Here is a 13338-nt window from a genome sequence, read left to right as displayed (position 1 = left end):
CTGATGAATTCCACAGTCAACCTTTGGTGACCGCCAGGCCTGCTGTTTTATGAAGTTCATGAGGCAAGCGCATAAACACACTATGTGAATGCACCTTGAATGAAATGTCAACTACAGAGCTAAGCACAAGTGATCACTAGCAGAAACTCGTAATGCGCATTTCTGATGATGCTGTCACATCTGTTGACGCTAGCGCGCTTCCAACACACAAATATTCCCCCGGAATAATTTATGACGGTTGTTTTCAGAGTCAACAGTGACGGCATTCCACAACTGACAGAGAAAAGCTGGACGACTCAAAACTCACTCGAATCCCAAACTGGTCCTGGAGAATTCTGAGCAGATTCTTCCCCGGTGATCTTTGTGACTCCCTAATCAATCACTGAAATATTTCTGCGACACAAATTCAAGACTTTACACATGGCTTATTTCAAGTGCAAGGTCGTTTCTAAATTACAATGTGCATTTGAATTCACAAGCAACACATGACCAGACGGACCCACATCCAATCCCCCCCCCCCCCTCCCCACACTAGCGAACATTTGAAATGATGCGCATTCGGGACATATTCGGCTCAGAAATAAAAAGTTGCTGAGTACAAAACCTTGTTCAGAAATGTCACCAGTCCCGCGTATATATACATCTCAACATTTGTGGGACGCATCTTGCCAACAGTGTCCCCAATAAAACAACCATGGAAAATGATGATTTTTACGAGTAACTTTTTCGGGTTATATAGTATGCCCATTACTGAAATGGTCCCTAAAAATCTGTGATAAACAACACAACTTCAATACTTTATGATTATCTACACCCATATTCAATATGATTTATGAAAAGGAAAAAAAAACACTACTCCTCAACTCCAACTGAAAAAAGCAGGTCAGCACTTGCAAAACAAAGAGTCTTTCGAGTTAAATATGAATGAACCCATTTTAGCACCTATTAATTCATGAATTAATTCATGCTACTTGAAGTCGTGAAGACATTAAAGAAATGTATACTTTCACAAGCACCAAGTACCACGCCCAACCTAGCGGTGCAACTGCAATGAATTGTTGGCGGTTTTTTTAATGACATTTTGTCTTGTATTTCATAATCAAGCTGTATTTTCTCAGGAAATTATATTTCAAGGTCTCCCCGACACTAGCAGGCTTATGTTCAAGGTGTGACAGAAGGCCAATCATTTTGTGATTATCCCCCTGCCCAGTCTAAAGTGGATTAGAATGATGCTCATTACAGTATTGATTGCAAGGGTGTGAAAGGAAGCTTAGATTCAATGGTTCCCGCCACCGGTTGTCAATGATGGAATGATAATAGTCACACAGAAGGCACTGGCAAGGTACATGTACTATCTTTGGCCCAGGAAACACAGGAAACAAGTAGGCCTACATTGTAGCGAAACTGCGTCAAAATATTTACATATATATGCTAGGCTATGCTATGTAGTTCCTGCAGACATCTTCTCTGTTGGTAGTTGAAACTACATGCACACGTATAATTTGTTAAAAGCAGTACATGTTATTACAACATTCAATACAAATTTTATAAATTAGATAAGGCACACAAAAAAAAGTCTCCGGTTTCTGGTATGGAGCTTGCCCAAAAAGTGGTGCGGCGACGCGGCTTTTTTTTTTTTTACCTGATTCTTTTGCTTCAAATGTGGGCTGATGATTGCAAATGGTGCCCGACTAAACTTAGTGCAAATATATGGGAGTCCAGAGAGGCCACATAAAGCTTATTCTCGACCATAACCCAATCTAAAAACACGTTAAAATTGTGCAGCAGCAGGATTCCAGTCAAACCAGTGAGTTTGGTGGTTTTGATACATCATCTTTCATTGAAAAAAAAACTTTTTCATTTTGCCGATGCGCATGGCTACGGCGATGCGCGCGCATACCAGAAACCGGAGACTTTTTTTTTTAGGCCTAATGTGTAACTACAGAAAAAAACACTTTATTTTGTAATTAGCTGTGATTTTCAGTCAAACAATTTTTTTTGGGGGGGGGGGGAGAGTGAACACCAGAACTAGCGGTGATGATATTCTGCTTTTAAATAATGGAAATCATTCAAACGGAATTCCACTTTTATAACAGGATTCAGCTTTGAATGAAAGTCCTTTATGTGCAAAAAGAGTCCTTTTGTTTTTTACGGATATCCTTTTTCTTCTGGGCAATTCTGGCTAAGCTCTTACATGAAGCCAGAGTGTTTATCACAAGCTTTGAGAATGACCCGTACTATCGTCAGGTTTTGTCCAATTACCTGACAAGTGTTGGGCTTCAATATGGAGGCCATTTACATGTAAACAAGGACTATGAACAATGGTCCTCAATCCAATCAAGTGACCAGTGGCTCAAGCACAAAGGACAGCACCGAATCTAGGAATTTGGTTCGCAATGATAATAGTTGTTTGCAATTAAATTTAGCTAAACAGGTAATTGCAGAGTTTCCTCAAACTGATGATTCCGTTGCATTATAAAATGGAATGTTTTTTTAAATTTGGAATATGTACATACTGTAGTATCCTCTACTTTTACTTCCAATGACTTCAGCTACTAAATTTTTGATGAATATTGGTTTCCCATTCACTTCCAGAAATGTGTAATTCCCATTACAATGTAATAATATTTACAATGTAACATAAATGTACTATGTACAGTATGTATGTTTATAAATTAGGCCTATATAACGCGCCTTTGCATTTCTGTTACACCCCAACTATGACATCAGCCCAACTAATAATTGGGAGGATCCCATACAGTTAGGATCATCCCTACTATAGTTTGGACCACTGCCATGGTTTGGGCGTAACATTCCCATCATGGTTTGACTGTAATGTAAACATGAAAATCAGCTCAATTACACATAAAAATACATGTATATACTTGTCCTGTGAATTGCTTTAGCAAAATTATGGTGTATTTGCCAACAAAGGCTACAGTGTAGCATTGCGGAGCCTTGGAATGTTGCAAAATTTACGCCTTTATGCACGGTATTTGGACGGAATTAAAACGATCCGATATATTTGGCTCGACGTCTCCAGTGAGCAATATTGTAAGCCACTGTATCACCTGGATTTACACAGAGATTAAAAAAGGTGGACATTATATTTTCTCAAGGGTGATTCATGTTTGTGCCCCCCCTCCCCCCTCCCCTCCTCCTCCCCCCCCCCCCCCCAAGGTTTGCTCATGTCACGAAACATCTGCCATGGTTTCATGGCCAGCTTTTCTAGCCGCAGCAGATTGCAAAGTCCTTTCGCACAATCAAATCAATGCTCTTTTTCTCACTGCAAATTGAACAGCATTCTTCGGTCATCAACTATTGATTCCATTCACACACCGCAGCACAGACAGTCTTTTGTCTGTAGACTGTACACACTGAGGGGTTCTATAGACTTGGACTTGTTGTTGACATGAACATGTACAAAGTTTATGCCCCTTTGATCCCTCGGAATTATCATGACAGCTGCGAATTAGCACCCATGATGAAAGTATGTACACGTTATCCACTTGAGGTACGTGTATATAAGCGAACATGTCCTACAATTAAACATGGGTGGAAGTTTTGTATTTGCAAAGAGCGCATGTGAGTTAAAGTAAATTAATACTCAAAACGCAAGTTTTCTTTATTCGTTTGTTTTCAGATGCCTGATAAACAAGCATATACCAGTACATGTACTGGGTTTACAATATGGTCGTCTTTCAAAAACAGTCTGGCATACACAGTTTGAGCTATGTAACTGCCCAACCGTTGATGTCAGGAACTGGTTCCAGACTATGCGATTGGGTACCTGTAACCAACTTTACAAATTAATTAGTATTACTTCTCAGACAATGAAAAACAAAAGGATTTTGAATGTCATTGGGGGAAATTTTCAAAATGAAAACTAGGCTATATATAGCCTAGTGAAAGATATACATGGGATAACAAAACGATTTCGCATAAATTTACGTGCGAAAGCTGCAGTGTAATTTACACTGTGAAGCTGTTTATAAACCTCAATGTGCACACTTGTATCTTGCTGTGTTAATGAGATGACGACGATGCGCCGATGTGGTAGTACATGTACCGGTATTATCGTGCGGACGTTTGAACAATCTGGACAGCAACTTCCAAGATTTGAATTTGGGGTTGCGTTTAACGGGTACCCGTGTTGTTGATTTTTAACCGGTACCCAGTTCCCGTACAACCCAAAAATGCACACCCCCAGACAGCAATGCTGTGCAGGCAAGAACTTTATGTATTGAGTAGGCATTCTACACAATTTACAGCATAAAGAATTATTGTGTAGTGCATATGTAAAGTGCATGACAGAGTGGAATTATCTTGTCCTTGCCCCAATTCATTTATAGACCCAAAAAAGGGTCTTAGAAAAGCAAAGTGTAAGGCCTAAAAAAAAGGCTCCAGTTTCTGGTATGCGCGCACGTCGCCGTAGCCATGCACGTCAGCAAAATGAAAACGTTTTTTTTTCTCAATGAAAGATGATGTCTTAAAACCGCCAAACTCACTGGTTTGACTGGAATCCTGCTGCTGCACAATTTTACCGTGTTTTTAGATGGGGTTACGATCGAGAATAAGCTTTATGTGGCCTCTCTGGACTCCCATATATATTTGCACTTAGTCGGGCACCATTTGCAGTCATCAGCCGACATTTGAAGCCAAAAAAAAAAAATGGTGAAAAAAAAAAATCCGCGTCGCCGCACCACTTTTTGGGCAAGCTCCATACCAGAAACCGGAGACTTTTTTTTGTGGCCTAAACACACTACATAAGTCCTGATCATGATCATGAGGTACCAATAATGAACAATAAAACATGTATGTACTGTGTACATTTATGTTGCATTTATAGGATGTGCATCGGTTTTTGGCAAAATAAAAATTCCAAATAGCGACATCTTACTGGTAAATAAAATTCTTCCTGAAATGCTCCTTTTGAATTTACAACTACATGTCAACAAAAAGGCCACTCCTTTATTCTAATGTCCTTGATATGTCTGTGGCTAGCATTAAGTTGCGTCCAAATCCTCAGATACCCCAAACTGGATTTTACAAGTTGGCAAACTAAAAGTATTTACACAAGGGATTAGGGTTGCGGTAAAAGCTTTCAGACAACTAAATCAGACAATCGCTTGCGTTCTTTTATGTGCTTCCTAAAACACTCCATTGCCGTGTTTTCTCCTTTTCATAATAAATAAAGGCCAATTGCTGTATAATTCAAGTATGGTATTCACAAAAGCATTTAGATTAGAAAATCAAATTATTGGAACAAAGCTTTTTTTTCTTTTTACAGGTAATTACAGGCAGCTTTCAAAACAATCTTGCAAAATTTTAACAAACTTTCTAACTTTCACAAAGTTGAAACATTTGGCCAAAATGTCTTTCATAAATTGCTAAATACCCCATAAAATATTAATTTTTAACATAACTGTTTTAGTTTGCAACCAAACTTGTACATTCCCCACACCCAAAAAAAATTACATTTTAATTTCAAAGGGAAAATATGTACATGTACATGTAGGCCTACACTGTACATTCTTCGCTCTGTGCATGTACATATGTACATGTACATGTACATGTACCTGTACATGTACTGGTACCAAGCAAACAAGTACAAATGAATTATTCCATGTAATCGTAATATCAAAGCAGGTTTGATGTGGTTTCATACATAATGTATTAAAGGGAATGTACATCATTGGCTTTTGCTGTTATTTTCAGAAATGAACTATTTGGGGGGTTAGTAATAGTATAATAGATCAAATATTGTTACATTGACATGTTTGAAGTTTTGCGTTCGAAAATGCTGGAAAAACCAAGAAAAACAAAAATATTCAAGTAGTCTGGTTCCCTGACTCCACTAAAGATGAAATGGATCAAAAATACCGGAAAATTGTAAGGTAAGGGAACTAGTCTAGCTGGCCTGCACCCGTTCATGAACATGGAACCAATAGCTAGCAAAACAAAATTTAGACTACAAAAAAATGGTAAATTTGGAGCAGTAATTGAAAAATAGTTAGGTTTTTCCAACCAGCCGTCCAGCGTTGGAAATGTATACAAATATACCATTTTCTTGAAAATGGCTTCACACCAGGTGTCATAATTTTACAGGATGCTTTAGACTGTCATTTACCAACATCCTAGTAAGGTATTTCATAACAACTTGGTAGTTTTATTTTTCGATGTTTGCAAATGTTGTATTTTCCCTTTAACCTGTAATAGAGACATTGCAGACACAACAAACCCATAAGGTTAACACTACAGTTAAACGGCTCCCGCTGCACAAATTACCATCCTTGACCCGTCAGCAGTGTCAATATACACCATAAGCACGCAAAGCTCCAACATGGCACACATATTGTGTGAATGTCAAATCCCCTGACGCATACATACATGCACGTTTTTATTTTTACGATCATTGGGGGGTTTTCTCACATTGTGCTTAAACGGTGAATTGTCAATAATAATTCAAAGTACAAGGTATGTTAAATCACTGCTGATCAATGCTAAATGGGATTGCCCACACATATTTTCCAAGAAAAAAAAATTGTGCCATTATATCTGCGTTATTACTCATTGTCCACTCAACACACAAACTTGCTTTTAAAACGTGGGCTTCAGAGACAAAGAATTCAATGAAATTTCTTCTTATCTTAATAAAAGAAGTTTGAAAGGAGGACTTTCATCCGATCTCGGCCAAAAAAAATGTACTTCTAAGTTCTAACTAAGTAACATTTCAAAGTTGGTGGTGGTATGAACTAGTGGAGGTTTGCGATAACACCCGGTAGAAATCTCTTTTGGGAAGATGTGTGGTTTTGACCAGTGGGTTGTATCAATAGATTACATGTATTTCTAACCACTTCCAATACAAAATGTTATCCTTTGTTCTATAGCTTCAAACTCTTGATGTTCATTTTTTTTCATTTTGCACATGGTTTTTCCGCAAACCTTTCTTCATTAATGATACCTATTAAATTAATTAATTAAGGTATACCTCATGTAAATGAAGAAGGAAAAAAACATCGATTTTATGCGGCCCTCGAGTTACTGCACTTAGTCCACTGACATCTATCTCTTTTATTCGGAAGTCAGCCCAACAGTCTGCATACAAATTTATTCCATCTCAAGTATTCTCACATAAATAATCTCTCATTTAGTCTCGTCTTTCCATCACTGGTCTCCTTCAGAGGATCAACACGGGCTCTCAGCCTGACATACGCCGGTTCCCGTCAAGCGAGGACTGTGAACGCTAATAGTGCCAGGATGCTGTAATATTGCGCACCGCTGACATTCTTGTGCAAATGAGCGTGTCATCAAGAAAATGAGTGGCTACATGCTTGGCCAGTCATGGTAACCAATCCCGACCCCACCGACATTGCGTGTGCGGAGTGCCTGCATTTCTGGCAGTGAAAGAGTATAATTGATAACTAGGATCCAATAAAGGTTACCCCAGAAATGAAAATGAGCAATTTACCGGTAGCCATAAAGTGTGAGTGTATGAATACAGTAAAGGATATAGAGTACAATGTGTTTAAAGTAACCAGCATCAATCGATTTGACATATTATTGTGTAGTACATGTATGTAATGCTATGCACATGTTACTTTGAAAACGATAATTGTAACCCTCCTATCTGAACAGTCTGCCCCTGCCATGCCTTTTACACAGGCTACTACGGTACCGGTACATGTAGTCAATGACTGACTAATCAAATTCAGTCAACAGACAAAAGCAGGCAAGCGGTAGGCACAGCTGGCTTACATGTATCAATCTCCTACAGTCAAAGCATAGCTGTATCAAGTAACATTTAACAGTCGCAGCCAGTCAATCCTGCTTTATGTAGGCTGGGAGCTCTTAACTGTTAAAAACAGTCACCTGATTGATTTTGACTGAAAGAATAACTTTGCACAGAATGTATATTTGCCTAGGAGGGTTAAAAAATAAGCAAACAAAAAGTACAAAGTTACATACATGTACCGGTATGTAAATTAGACCTTCCCCCCTTCAGTCCTGTTCTACATTAGAAGTGAAACTGCATTTGTTTGAACACAGGCATTGTGCTGTGCTAACCATGAAGTACCCTTTTCAAACTGACATTATGTACTTCGAAAGCAACCTATTTGGAAGCCCTATTTTCGCGAAAAACCTTGCCATCTATTTTTCTTTCATTCCCCTCTCAAAGAGGCTCTTATAATGGCAAAACACTTTTTTTAACGGCAGAAAGGCTGGTGCCTTTTTATTCAATAACAATCAGTACTGCAATCACAGTGTTGCCTTCAGAGCATCAGACCATAATGGCCCCCAGGTTGTCGATAAAATCAATTCTGAAAACCCTACTTTCTCATCCAAATTTTGACATTGTTTTTCTAATCCAATCAACAAATGTACGTTTCCCTTCATCTTATATTCCATTATGATCACAGGTATAAGATCAGAATAAATTATGTACATAGTTACCCACTAAAGTGACCATAAAAAGGTCTCTCAAAAATTTAATATTAGGCCACCCATACATACTTATGTGGGCCTACAACGTGTACCATACCAGCACATTAACAGTGCAGCTTCCAAAACGATAAAAATCACATCAAACCATCAGATGTAACCCACGGCAATATGAGTCACTGATTCTATACTTCAGGAATGTTTTTTTTCTGTGCGTGTATGTATTTAATGTACTCACAATGGCGCATGCATGCGCTTGAGACATGTTGGCTTGAAGTCGTACTCAAAATCGTTCATGGAATGACCTGGTTACGACCTCTGTATGCCCCCACCCCCAAGTGAAAGTGTGGTTTCAGAGACACATATGCACAGGGGACAGGACTGTCTCATGTTTTTTGGTGTTTATTCTGCCAGACAGAGCTGTTTTCATGAGCTTTTCAGGGATGAACAATGCCCAAGGCATTCCCAACAGAGGTACATTCAGACTTTTTATGAAGTACTGGGTCTGTAGAGAGGTCACTTACTGGGTCCAACAGCAGTTTGTGAGGTCTACTTTGAATCCTACATATTATAAGACCTCCTGACAAGAATTACTTCTTTTTGTTGAAGGACTATTACCTTCGAAATTTGTCAAGCAACTGCAAAACACTACTCTGTCAATGGTGTCGGTGACTGTTAAGGTCACAAAAGATTGGAGTTTATGTCCAAAACTTATACATATTTGTTCATCAAAACCAGCTTAAAAATTATGTATCAAATATGCTGTTTCAGTTGCAGAACCTGAAAACTGTAAATCCCATAGTAGCTAACTAATGACAATCTGTACCAAAAAAAGGAATTCGCAATCTGGAAGATAGGTATGAGGTTGTCATCCCCTCTAATAACTGCTCCAGGGGAATTTACCCACAATCTCCACGACCTAGTAATACTTTGTCAACTGGAAATTAAATTAAAAAGGCACAGAAAGCCTGTTTCCCATTATAGCCCTCTTTTTAAAGGGAATATACATCATTTGCTTTTGCTGTAATTTTCAGAAATGGATGGAATTGGGGGGTTGGAAATATATAGCAAATATAGTTACACTGACTTTATTGAGGTTTTGGGTTCGAAAATGCTATAAAAACCAAGAAAAACAATCATTTTCCTGTAGTCTGGTTCCCTGACTCCATATAAGAAGAAACAGAGCAGTTTACATACATTGGGGTATTGTAAGGTCAGGGAACCAGTCTAGCTGGCTCGTACCCGTTCATAGGTTTGTAATCGATTGCAAACAAGTGCGATGGTCAATTGGGGCCAGTATTTGAAAAAAAGCCAGTTTTTTCCAACGCTGATCGGCGATCAGCGTTGGAAATTGATACAAAAATACCACTTTTCTTGAAAATGACAGTATACCAGGTGCCATGATTTTACAGGATGCTTTACACTGTCATTCACTAACAGTCCAGCAAGGTATTTCAAAATGATTTGGTAGTTTTATTTTTTGATGTTTGCAAATGTTGTATTTTCCCTTTAAGACAGAGATCTGCGCTGGCCTTGTTACCAGTTGTTGACCCCAGCGTCTTGTGCCCATCAGCAATCTTCAGGAAGAAATGCCTTCGGTAGCAATTCCTTCACTGTCTTCTGACAAAAGGGCACCCACAAGAAGGCCAGGAAAGCAGAAGAGGTTGTAGATGAGAACAAACAGATCGTTTAATAAGAAGCGTTGTACTCCCTGTTGGGAGACAAACAGTTAAAGGAGCAGCCAGACTTTAAGTTTGATTGAAGTCTGGATTTGTTTTTGGTCCTGCTTTGAGCTCTTAGAAGCAAGCACTGAGAGTGAAAAAGGAAATCTCATTCCGTGGTGAAACTAGTGTAGTGCTACCACTGGGATTTCTAGTGTCAACATGTCTGGCACGGACACAAATGAAGAGAGAAAGTTTCTAAAGTTTTATTGTGGCTGTAAATTGTCAAATTGTGGTCCCACTGAAAACCACCACCATGCATGAATATCAAAGTCAAACTGCACTTCATACAGTTTTGCGCTAAATATATCATTTGGAAAAACATCAAATCAGGAAAAAATTTAACATTGTGCTGACGTCTAAGGACCTGCAACACCTAATAATGGGGTTTTTTTTAAGGCATCATATTGCTTTTAAAACAGAACATTCTGTGCTAAAGATTTCTTACTTTTTCATCTCAAGAATGCTTACATCAACTGTACAAAAAAAGTAGCAACTGACATATTTTCTGAGCCAGACAACCACTTCAAGCCTGTCAGGGCCCGAGGACAGGATACCTTGTAAATTCCTGAGAACCATAGAGAAGGTGTCCTTTCTCTATGTGAGAACTAACTATAGTACATGTACATGTGTGTGTTCACAACAAGAACTCAATGGAGCAATGTGTCTCATTAAACATGTTAGAACACCAAAAGAGACGGGCCCATTATCCAATGTACAGTGTATCATTTACAATGTACATGTACAGGCAGGTTTGCAAGAAGATTTTCAGGACAGAACAATTTTTGAGACGTTCATTTCATAAGTTATCTCGAAGGCTTGTAAAGACATTTCTATGTCTAATCACATACATTGTAGGCCTAATCAGTCAAGTAGGCCTATGTGTACAAAATGTATGCACACCCATCCTTGAGAAAAATTAAACACAACATCGATAAAAACAAATCCAAGGCCTCAGAAACGGCAGTGATTATTATTTAAGTTACGCAAGCCTGAAAGACAAATGTCACCTTCAAGTTCTGCTATGGACATGAAAAATATGCCTCATGGTCAAACGGCGCAGACGTGTCATTTATCACAAGTCTAAAAATAAACATGAGCTGACAAGGAGTAGGCCTACCGCTGCATTTTAATTCAAAGCCCCTGGTTTAGTCAGATACTGAGCAAACCAATAAGACAAAGATTGATTTTTTTTTGTAATGCAGTTATTTTCCCCGGGCTACTATTGGCTTTGACGAATACCATGGAATGTGAGTAATTGTTTATGACGATTGAACAAATAAACATAAATAAATCATTGTTCTCAACACCAGATGTTCAACATACAGGAATGTATTTATACTGAAAAAAAAATTCATAGATTTCAGTGAGTTTTTACAATTCCCTGAAGATAAATGCACAATTTTTGTTCAATGATAAATATTGTGATATACTGAACAAAAGCAAGAGCATTTTTTTGCCAAAATATCTATGGACCAATTGTACATTTTACACCATCAATTTAATAAGGCCAAAAAAAATAGTTCTGCTTCCGGTTTCCCTACTACCCTATTCTGACAACTCCTACCCTATTTTTTTTATGGGAAAAAAATTGAGGAAAAAACACCCAAAACCATAATTTACTACCTTTTACCCTTAACATGTACACGTAGACGCCTCAATATGATTGTACACAAAAAAATTCCCTACCTACCTACCCTATTTCTGAATGCCATGTAATCGGAAGCAGAACTATATTATTTTTTTTGGCCTAACATACATTTGTACATCTGGAATCAAATCTCGGGAAACTGAATTAGCTATGAAAGTATGATACATGAATTGATGCTTCAACAAAGGAGTCACAATGCTGATTTAAATTTAGGTTTTTATTAATCAATGTGCTCCGAGCACAACTACGGTACCCCCTCAATGGTAAGAAAGGGACGACACCTGACATCCACGCAAATGTTGTTGCTTTGCGCATAGTCAGAATAAAATTAGTTACGCACACTTGGCTTAATATGCACGCAAACCAAAATGCGCATAAATGTGGCATATATCCACTTCACTCAGAGCTCATTCTTTTGGCAAGGAGTAGCACAATAACCAGGCAAACAGTACCTTACCTTTCAAGTGACAATGATGCCTAGACATTTCTTTGATTACTACAACACTCTGAAAACAATTGGTTTTCTTTTGTCTGTGAATGTCGCTGGCCAAATCCAAAATCACAATGATTGTTTCTTACCAATGAACTCTCCCTGTATTTGTACATTGCAGATACATACATGTACTTGCCTGAATGTGAGTCAATTTCCCAATGTGGAATATTTGCATCATTCAAAACCTTTTTGGACATTGAGCAATATGTAAGAAGTGCATGATGAAAGTAAGGAAACATCTGTCTGATATTTCAGCCTTTTTGGTAATATCTTCCTCATTTGACATAGTGAAAACAAAAACAAAAACTTTGGTTCAACTCAATGTGAAAGACGAGCATCCATCAAATGGCAGTTACCCGTCTGTACTACTTCCTGTTTATGGTGATTGTTTTGAAACTAAGTATTCTTTTCGTAGTACGTGTACAACTCCGATCTACTGGGGAAAACATCTAAAAATTATTTTTAAAAACTTAAAAATATTAAAAATGAAATTCGTTTTTATTATAAATCATGCAAAACGTGAACATTGTATACATCATTGTCTATATTTAACCCTCCTTTTGTTTGAACAGTCACAGACAGTCAAAAATTTACTTCAGTTCTCCTTCCGTGCCATTTAGGCAGACTAGTCACCAACAGTCAGTTCATGTATCTATAGGCACAGTGACTAGTCAAATTCAATCAACAGACAAAAGCAGGTAATATACCGGTAGGTACAGCTGGCTCATCAATCTCCTACAGTCAAAGTATACAATATGTATACAATGTAGCTGTAACAAGTTACAAATGTGTACAACAATCACAGCCAGTCAATCCTGCTTTGTGTGGGCAGGGCCAGGGTCTACTCAACTGTTTAAAACAGTCACTTGATTTATTTTGACTGCTGGGTTGGCTTTGTTGAATTTGCCAGCCAGTATGACTACTTTCCAGGTGCATACAAGTCCAATTTTAGAAAGATATCTCCAGGGAAGTTCATCCATATACATGTACACATGATGACAAAATCAAGACCAGTGGTGTGAATTACATGA

This window comes from Patiria miniata, unplaced genomic scaffold (assembly GCF_015706575.1).
Source record: "Patiria miniata isolate m_02_andy unplaced genomic scaffold, ASM1570657v1 HiC_scaffold_9, whole genome shotgun sequence".
NCBI classification, from domain to species: domain Eukaryota; kingdom Metazoa; phylum Echinodermata; class Asteroidea; order Valvatida; family Asterinidae; genus Patiria; species Patiria miniata.
This window is presented reverse-complemented; position numbering follows the sequence as displayed.